We start from the raw sequence: 9546 nt of genomic DNA on the forward strand, positions 1-9546 counted from the left end.
TCTTCTGCCGTCGACCCTATGAGCTAAAAACACAGGTTTTCTCCATGGACATTGGCACAAGAGATTGAGCAGTTTTAATAACCTCAGTTTCTTTTTGGAAAGGCTTACAATGAGATAGAGCCATAGATTTAACCTGTTGTAGTAAAGGTTTTTGTTCAGTGACTAAAATCCAGACTGTCTGAACTATCCCTTTAAAATGATATTTGGTTTTTTTCTTGAGTAGCTGCAAAACTATTCTAACAAAAAAAAAGAAGCGTATCAAAGTGCCTTTTCAGTACCTCCATGTCTGTGACTTAGATGTCATGAAGGAACCCGGCCTCTGTCGCTGCGCTGCTCTACTTGTGCCTTACACCAGGGGTGTCAAACTCAAATACAGAGTGGGCCAAAATTTAAAACTGAACAAAGCCGCGGGCCAAGGTTGAACAAATTAACCTTTTAATAGGGACCCAAACAAGTTTTGCATTGAATATTGAACAAGCAAGGCTTATATAACTTTATAGTGACATGCAAAATCGAGTTTCAATTAATAATAATAATAATAATTAAAAAATATCAATGGCATATCAAATAAAATTTAAATAAAAATTGAATGCACCCTAAATACAGGATAAGCGGTAGATAATGGATGGATAAAAATGTAATGCCTCTTTTCTATTTGCAGCCTTCTGAGGTAAATATCAAAATAAACTTTTTCCACAGGCTAATAATAAATTTGAAAATAAAATAACAATAATGAATGAATCAAACATTCAAGCCTTGAAGTAGCAAGAGAAAGTGCATGAATAAAACGTTAATTATTGCTCAGTTTGCTACACTGATTTGCTTTAACACTGAATATGGAACAAGCAACACTTATATTAGAGCATTATGGGATTTGTAGTATTAGCGGTGAATGCGGTGTATAATACCGGCGGGCCAGCTCTAATGTTAATTTGATATTGCCTCAAGGGCCAAATGAAATTACACGTGGCCCGCGGGCCAGAGTTTGACACCCATGCCTTACACCTTTACACAGAGCAGCGTCTACACACAGGCTGAGCAGCATTATGACCACAAACTGTCCACTGGACGAATGTTAGTTAATGGAAACATTATGGAGATATTATTAATAAAATATAAATCTGGAAATTTTCAAAGTCTTCTTGTGTGTGTGTGTGAAGTCTCAAATCTGAAGTTTGAGAAAGCAGAACAAAAAAAAGTTACGGTTTTATTTGCCAATAAAACAAACAGACCAGGACGATTTGATTATTTATTTACGATCCACAATCGTTTTTAATCAGTCACAGTCGCACGACACAGAGGGATATTAAAATGCTGCAAGTGATCACGCATCTGTGACACATTAAACACGCTACAGTATTTCTTCCATTCGTTTGATATATTGCACCACAGTGACGCGTTTCATATTCTGGTAGGACCGCGGCGCTCAGGGACAAGATAAAGAATAAATAACAAAAGATTCTTCCACATTTGTTTATGCTTAGAAGGCATTTTTCATGATAATGCAATTAAAGGCTCTTTAAATATTTCAACTTCAATTATCTTCACATAAATACAGATAAATGACTGATCCAGAGGGTGGAGTTCATGCACAATGTTCTGCTGTGTTTTCAGTGTGTGAGCAAAGATTAAACAAGAAAACAACTGTCACTTTTTCTAATCGGTTTCTAATAAGTCTCCTGAACAGAGCAGCTGTGAGACTGATGATCTACACTCGTTTGGAAAGCGGCACATGCTGAAAATAACTGCAACATTTTGTCACATTTAGTTTCAAACGATGTGTGAAAAAGTGGCGTGTGAATTTTTGAAAGTCACTTTTTTAGCACTTTTACAACAATATTTGTTAAACTTGTTAAAATTTCTTACTTTTAACTTTGTTAAATGAAATGTATTAAATAGTTCAATCTAAATAGCAAATGATCAATCTAAACGCTAAATCTAAATGTTAAATCTAAATGCTAAATATAAATTCTAAATGTAAATGTAGATGTTGTGTTGTTAAGAAGGAATGTTGCACGGCCATATCCATAGCCATATCAGTTTGAAAACTACATTGTCTTCTCAGTTTACAAGGCCAAATTAAAGGGAGCCAGAGCCGGTCATAACTGTTAGAAAAGATGGCCGACACCGTGTTTACATTCTGGGAATGAGGTCTCGTACATTCTGGGAAGTCTCGTCCCCCTATGGGTGAGTCTAAAAAGTGCAGAACTAGTGTTGAAGTTTCATGCCTTGAGCCGATGTGCCCTACTGTGACGTGAAACGCGTCAAATTCGCTCACAGTAGGGCACGTCGGTTCAAGGCATGGGCAAAATTGTAACAGGGAAAACAGATTTTTTAAGGAACTCTGGGCAGATCTCATCCACACCCGGGGCCCTGCCACCGAGGAGCTTTTTAACCACCTCGGCAACCTCAGCCCCAGAGATAGGACAGCCCACGCCCAAGTCCCCAGACTCTGCTTCCTCGTTGGAAGGCGTGTTAGTGGGATTGAGGAGGTCTTCAAAGTAATCCCGCCACTGACCCACAACGTCCTGAGTCGAGGTCAGCAGCATCCCATCTGCACTGTACACAGTGTTGATTTGTGCACAGCCTCCCCCTCCTGAGTCGCCGCCGACCAGAATCTCCTTCAAGCCGTCCGGAAATCGTTCTCCATGGCCTCACCAAACTCCCACGCCTGAGTTTTTGCCTTAGTGACCACTGAAGCTGTGTTGCGCTTGGCCTGCCAGTACCCATCAGCTGCCTCTGGAATCCCATAAGCCAAAAAGGCCCGATAGGACTCCTTCTTCAGCTTGACGGCATCCCTTACCGCCAGAGTCCACCAAAGGGTTCGGGGGTTGCCGCCATGACAGGCACCAACCACCTTACGGTGGCCGTAAGTGTGGCAGCTCCAGTCAGCCGTCTGAACAATGGAGGCGCGAAACATGGCCCATTCAGACTCAATGTCTCCCGCCTCCCTTGGGATGTGGTTGAAGTACTGCCGGAGGTGCGAGTTGAAACTCTCTCTGACAGGGGACTCCGCCAGACGTTCCCAACAGACTCTCACTACACGTTTATTTCTGCCAGGCCTGACCGGCATCTTCCCTTGCCACCGGAGCCAACCCACCACTAGGTGGTGATCAGTTGACAGCTCCGACTCTCTCTTCAACCGATTGTCTGCAGGTCTGATGAAACGAATACAAAGTCGATCATAGACCTACGGCCAAGGGTATCTTGTGCCAAGTGCACATATGGACACCCTTATGTTTGAACATGGTGTTCGTTATGGACAATCCATGAAAAGCACAGAAGTCCAATAACAAAGCACCCCTCGGGTTCACATCGGGGGGGGGGGTTCCTCCCAATAACACCCCTCCAGGTCTCACTGTCATTGCCCATATGAGCATTGAAGTCCCCCAGCAGAATAAGGGAGTCCCCAGCAGAGGCACTTTCTAGCACCTCCTTTAGGGACTCCAGAGAGGGAGTGAACCCCAATGTACAGGCCCCAAGCGGGGGGGACAATGAGTATGCCCACACCCGCTCGGCACCTCTCACCAGGGGCAACTCCAGAGTGGAAGAGATTCCAACCCCTCTCGATGAGACTGGTTCCAGAGCCCAAGCCGTGTGTCAAGGTGACAAGGTGAGCCCGACTTTATCTAGTCGGAACCTAGTCCCTAGAGCCAGCTTCTGCAGCTGAGGGTTGGACCGCCATGGTCCTTGCCTTCGGCTACCACCCAACTCACATTGCACCCGACCTCCACGGCCCCTCCCATAGGTGGTGAGCTCATGAGAAGGGGTACCCATGTTGCTTCTTCGGGCTGTGCCCGGCCGGGCCCAATAGGTGCAGGCCTGAACACCAAACGCTCGCCAACGAATTCCTGCCACTTCTTTCGCACAGCACCCCAGTCACGCAGGCCACATGGGCTGGCGGGGGACATCTTCTCCGCTATAGCCTGCCATACACGGCTCTTCACCGTGATGTTTTTCTTTCCTTTAGTTCCACCAAATAAAACTTCACGGTGCTGCCACACCTCGTCCACCAACAACACGCCCATCTCCTCCGGGGTAAACGACAGTGCCCGCTTGGTTTTTTTTGCTGCCGATTTCTTCCATTCTCACATGTGTGTGCCAATATTCACGGGGGTATATATGCGCTAATGGGCTTGATTACTACTTGGATACACCTGATGGCACACACACACGTTATCAAAATGAACTTACTGCTATATCCACGTGCAAACACTTTGTTTGTGCGGGAGAGACGCGCGTAGATGCGCAACTAGGCTACTTGTTGTTTTCTTTTTTGTTATTTTTTCTTTTCTTTTCATTTTCTTTTCTTTTTCTTTTCTATATATATGGTTATCAGCACATAATGTGAAGCTAATCCACTAACTCAGTACTCATCATGGATATCGCAAGTTCTTATAAACAACGACAACAGAAAGGATGGAGGATGGACGCAGTAAAGCTAGAGGAGTTATTCCAGATGGACAATAACAAGGTAGACAACTGGTGTGCTTGTCAAAACGCCATACGTTAACGGCACGCTAGAACAAATCTAAAGGTAACTTAGCCTTTATAGGGCTGTGTAGCGTTGATGGGCGTGCGTACCATAGCATTAATTCCTGCAGGCGCCGCTGAGCCTAATTGCACCTGTGTGGGGGGACCAGGGGGCGCTGTGTGTGACTCATGCGCTGATAAAGCGGTGGGTGATCGATTTGCCTGGCATCGATTGATTCAGTTTCAGCACCACCGTGGTGAACAGCTCTCGTCAAGAGCTTCTTAAGAAGCTTCTTTGGCTTGATCTTACGGTTCCTCGAAGAAGGCAGTTAAGAACGCATCTGGGAAACACCCGTATCTTAGCGCTCCTTCTGAGCAATTCCTTCTTAAGAGCCTTCTTAATTCCTTGAGAAATATCGAATCTGGGAAACGCAGCCACTGTCAGTTGGTCCTCATCACATTACAACCAGTATTAGTGCAACTCCATGCCCTCTGGATTAAGGATAATAGTGGAGGTTAGTTTGAAATGTGGTTGGATAAGGCAGTGATAACCAAATACTGGTTTACGCTTGTCATGATTTATATCATTTGGCATCTTTAAAAAGCAAGTCCCCATAGAGAAAGAGTGGTGTAAGTTACTGACACCTCGCTTTCACTGAAAACATGACTGCCAGCAGGAAGAACTGATTTTAGCCACACTACAAACAAATTATTGAATTAAAATATATGTATATATATGTTGTAAGTCTACAACAGGCATATGGATATACATTTTTTTTAATCTTACTGTTAAACAGACTCTATAGCAAAAATTAAGACATTGTTTTGCTTTGTAAACCACTCCCACCCTGCACCAATGTCTAAAGAGGAAATCAGCGATTTTACATCACAGCACACAGGAGTTGCTGAAGTACTTTTCTGAAAATCCTTACAATCACTGAAATTCAATTATTCACAGGAACACATTGTCATCACTGAGTGTGAAGGTTTGAAACTAGAAGAGTGGCGGCTGTGTCAAAATGTCACTTTCATCAATTTAGTTTATTCACAGGGTAAGCTGTTCAGTCCTCAGCTATATGACAACACACCACTAGGTGGAGCTCTGACACCAGACATGTCTCAGGGAAACCCCCCTCAGTCCTGAAAGTCAGACCAATCGCTCAGTCATGTTACTGGTCAAAAAAAGAGAGAACAGTCTCCTAACAAGTTCATGTAATATTCATGTGCACTGATGCAGGTGTTTGACATCATCAGTGAGTGTGAGTTACAGGCTGCTCATGGCTGCAGGGGTAAACAGCAGAGCAGCCAAGCCATAAAAACCAGAGACATGTCTAAACACGGCCAAGTGACGAGATCTCAGGCAGACGGCCAGACCTGGAGGACCTGGCTGCCCCTCAGCTCCACATGCTAGGCCTGTTGAAGGGAGGACGATAAAAGTGGCCTGAAGCTACAGCATGTAAATCAGTTACTATGGGCATGTGGACGCGGCCAGTGGGGTCTGATTTCACGCTCCATCCTCTGACCAGGTTCTGCCGGTCTGTGTCTGGTTTTTGAGGTCACGGCGACAGGCCTCTGCCACCTCGTTTACACCGAAGTAGCTGATGGATAACCTGGGCTCTGATTGGTGTTATCCACCATCTTCACACATATCCCTGTCTTTTTCCTCTCTGACCGGCAGTGGGAGCACTCTGCCGTCTGACCCGTCGGTCTCTGCGCGGGCCTTCTAAAATACGAGCTGTTTGCTTTACCCCTGCAAGCGCCTATAATGACGTGTTGTTTTTAGCTAAATCACTTCCAGCGATCAGTTACACATTTTGTACCATATCCCCAACCCCCCCTCCAACCCCGTCCAACTCCCTCACCTCCATCTCCTCCCTCTCCCGTTTTGCCTTTTGCAGCCCCCCTCCCTCACTATCTGCTCACTCTCCTCTCTGGGCCAGAAAGAAATGTCTTTTCCCTCTCCGCACGCTATGCCTGTCAGAGGCGATTTGAGAGCCGGGCTAAAGGAGGCCGGAGGAACAGTGGAACTCTGAGTCACACCATCCGTCTGCCTATTCCTGTGGCCCGCTGGTTACACCCCAGTGTTGATCTGGAGGAAATCTGTGATATATATAAGCATGGTGCAGGTTTAAAATGCAAGTTTAAAATAATAATGGTAAAAAGATTTTTATTAAGACAGGACCGGCACAGTCACTCGGTGGATACATGGCAGTTAGAGGGTAAACAAGGAAAAGCAGATTTGAACAATGGGTTTACGAAAGAAAATCCATGCTAGTATAAGTCTATAATGTTATCTTATATTGGCAACTTTATGTCAGGGTTAGACAGCTTTTATAACAGAAAACTGAAGCTTTAAGTTTTACAAAGCAACACACACTTCAGTTTAATTTTGGACAGTGTAACAGTGAGATAAAGCCGTGAACACATTTTTAAGATATTATAGACATAAATTGATTTCATTGGGAGAGCTTTTGTCACGGTTAGCATGTCTCAACCTCCATGTATATTGAGTATTTGTTTTCATGACAAGTAGATTATTAAATACTCTACTTGTATTGCTCTACTGCTTACTCGACATGAACACATTTTGTTCATTTAACGAAAAAACCTTAAAAACTAAAATTATTTTGCTCTGTCAGCAAAGCAAGCCATTTAGGAACTTCATCATCATTTGTATTTTGGGGAACACTGATCAACATTTCTTAGCATTTTCTGACATTTTTTAGACTAAAAAATTATTTGAGAATAATCAACAGACTACTTTATTATGAAAATGATTTCTTAAAGGGACAATGTGTAGTATTTATGGGTTTATATAACCCAAAATCCACTTTTTTATACATATTATGTGCTCCTGCATTGTCTAGTTGCTGTATAATAGTTTTTGTTTCATTTTCGTAGTGTTTCAAAAAGTCATGTAAAATAACATGGTCGCGGGCCGCGGTTGCATAGCCACTGTTAGCAGCGAGACGCCATGTTTCTACGGGAGCCTGTAAGGACAAACGCGAGAGAACAAATCAAGCGTCTCTTAACTTGTAGCGGAAGTCCCGCCTCCTCTCTCTCCGATTCGTCTGCTACGGCAGCGGTAGCTCCGCCCTCTCCCTCGCCTCACGAACCTCATCTGCTGACACGGAGAAAGACGACGAGGACGACATTTGACCAGCTGAGGACACCGTAGCGCTCAGGGAAGGGAGGGGGTGAGCAGAGGAGCAGTTCTTTGTTGTAAATTTCAGCCTCTCCTCTAGATGGCACTATAAACTACTTACTTCACCTTTAAGCTGTGTTGTTTTTGGGGTCTTCACTGGTGTGATCTCAAATGACTACAATCGATGACACTTGACTACAGCCAACATATAACCCAATGATTTGAAACAAATCAAAAACAGATCCAGACTCAGAAGCAGAGTGGATGGACTGAACAAGTTATAAATTCTTTCAGTTATTCCTGGGAAATGCTGAGACACTTTGGCTCGCAATCTCCGTAATCTTCTTCACCACGCTGAAAAAACAATCTACTGGTACTGAAAGCTGTCATCACATACTATATTTGGTCAGAACCATAATCTTATTAACTTGCTCTTTGATCACGTCCTCATCGAATCCTACACTTAATTAATATGTTTTGGTACTTCTGGCACCACAATCAAACCTCAGGCGTTACAGTGGCCACTACGAACCGTGGCCCTAGAAACTAGGGTGTTGCTGTGTTCTGAAAAGGTTTGTAGATGCGTCTCATTTTGTCCAGAGAAGGAATAAGAAACTTGTCGTTATGTTTCCGTTCATGTTCTTGCTCAGTTTTCTAGGGACTTCCAGGTAACTTTTGAACCTTTTTTTTAGGACGTGTTTTAAATTCTGTTTGGTGCCCGGCAGCTCTGATGACCAGAAATGATAGTCAAGCACAGGCAGCTGTCAGCCGTGACATTTCTCATTATGGAAACATGCTAATTATTAATTTCATGTTTGTCAGTGTAAGTTGTGACACACTGAATAAATGAGGAGGTACTCAGGTGGGGGGGAGACAGGGGGTCATTAAGACAAAGGGGCCCAGTGTTCCTACAAATGCCAGTTTAGTCCCAAAGGAGCTGCGTCCCATACCGCAGAGAACATTCCTCGGCAGGGAACAGGAAACGGAATCAGGACTTTTTCCTCTTTCGGGGTGACCCTTCATCCCCCTGCGCCTGCATCTTCCAGGGCCTCGCCCAAGCCCTGCTTTGATCTCCGCCTGCTGTCACTACTCAGGTTACAGCTATGCAACGCTCTGGCCCCCCCGCCAAAGAACCTGGTCTCACCTCTGCAGCGCCTCCTTCTGTGAGTATCTCCACGTCTCACCTGATTGTGACCGTTTTGTAACTTTCTTCTCCTTTACTTTAGCTCTGCTTCACTTTCTGGCGAGCTGTCACTTCCTGACAGCCTCTCAAAGCACTCATTGATTCTCATGTTGGTGCACTGCAGGTTCACAATCCTTCACTCACACAACGTCTGTCTGTCAGTCAGTCTCCCAGATCACTTTATTTGTGGTGAATGCTCTTTTTAGTCGGAACTTTTAATTTCCAAAGTCCCCTGAAGTCAGATTTCCCACTCAGAAACTCAGAGTTTTAGTCGGGTCATTCTATGAAAACGTGGACATTTTGCATTCTGAAAATAATAATTATTTTGATTGTATTTAAGGACTTACTTGGTTTAAGTAGACCCTCACCTGTCAGAAAAACATGTCATGCCATCTCAGGCTTCTTATTTATTAATTAACTTCCTAAAATAATCAATCAGGTACGTGTTTTGTGTTTTGTCAGTTGCACAAAAAGTAGCCCCCTGCTTAATTTGCAGGTACTGCAGCACAAAATGCCTAACAACCAGCATTTCTTTGTGTGCATTTCAATGAGCCATGGACATAAACCAAATTCATGTAACCCTGGATTTCCACTGGACACGGAACGGCCGCGGAACGGCAGTGGCGCGGTCGCCGTTGCAAATCGCTTCCATTCTAATCAATGAGAGCATTCCCACCGGCCGCGCTGCGGCGCGTCTCAGCAGCGTCCCAGAAGCGGCTCGCCGCGCCGCAGCGCTATCGATAGG

This window comes from Microchirus variegatus, assembly GCF_963457635.1.
Source record: "Microchirus variegatus genome assembly, chromosome: 4".
Lineage (NCBI taxonomy): Eukaryota > Metazoa > Chordata > Actinopteri > Pleuronectiformes > Soleidae > Microchirus > Microchirus variegatus.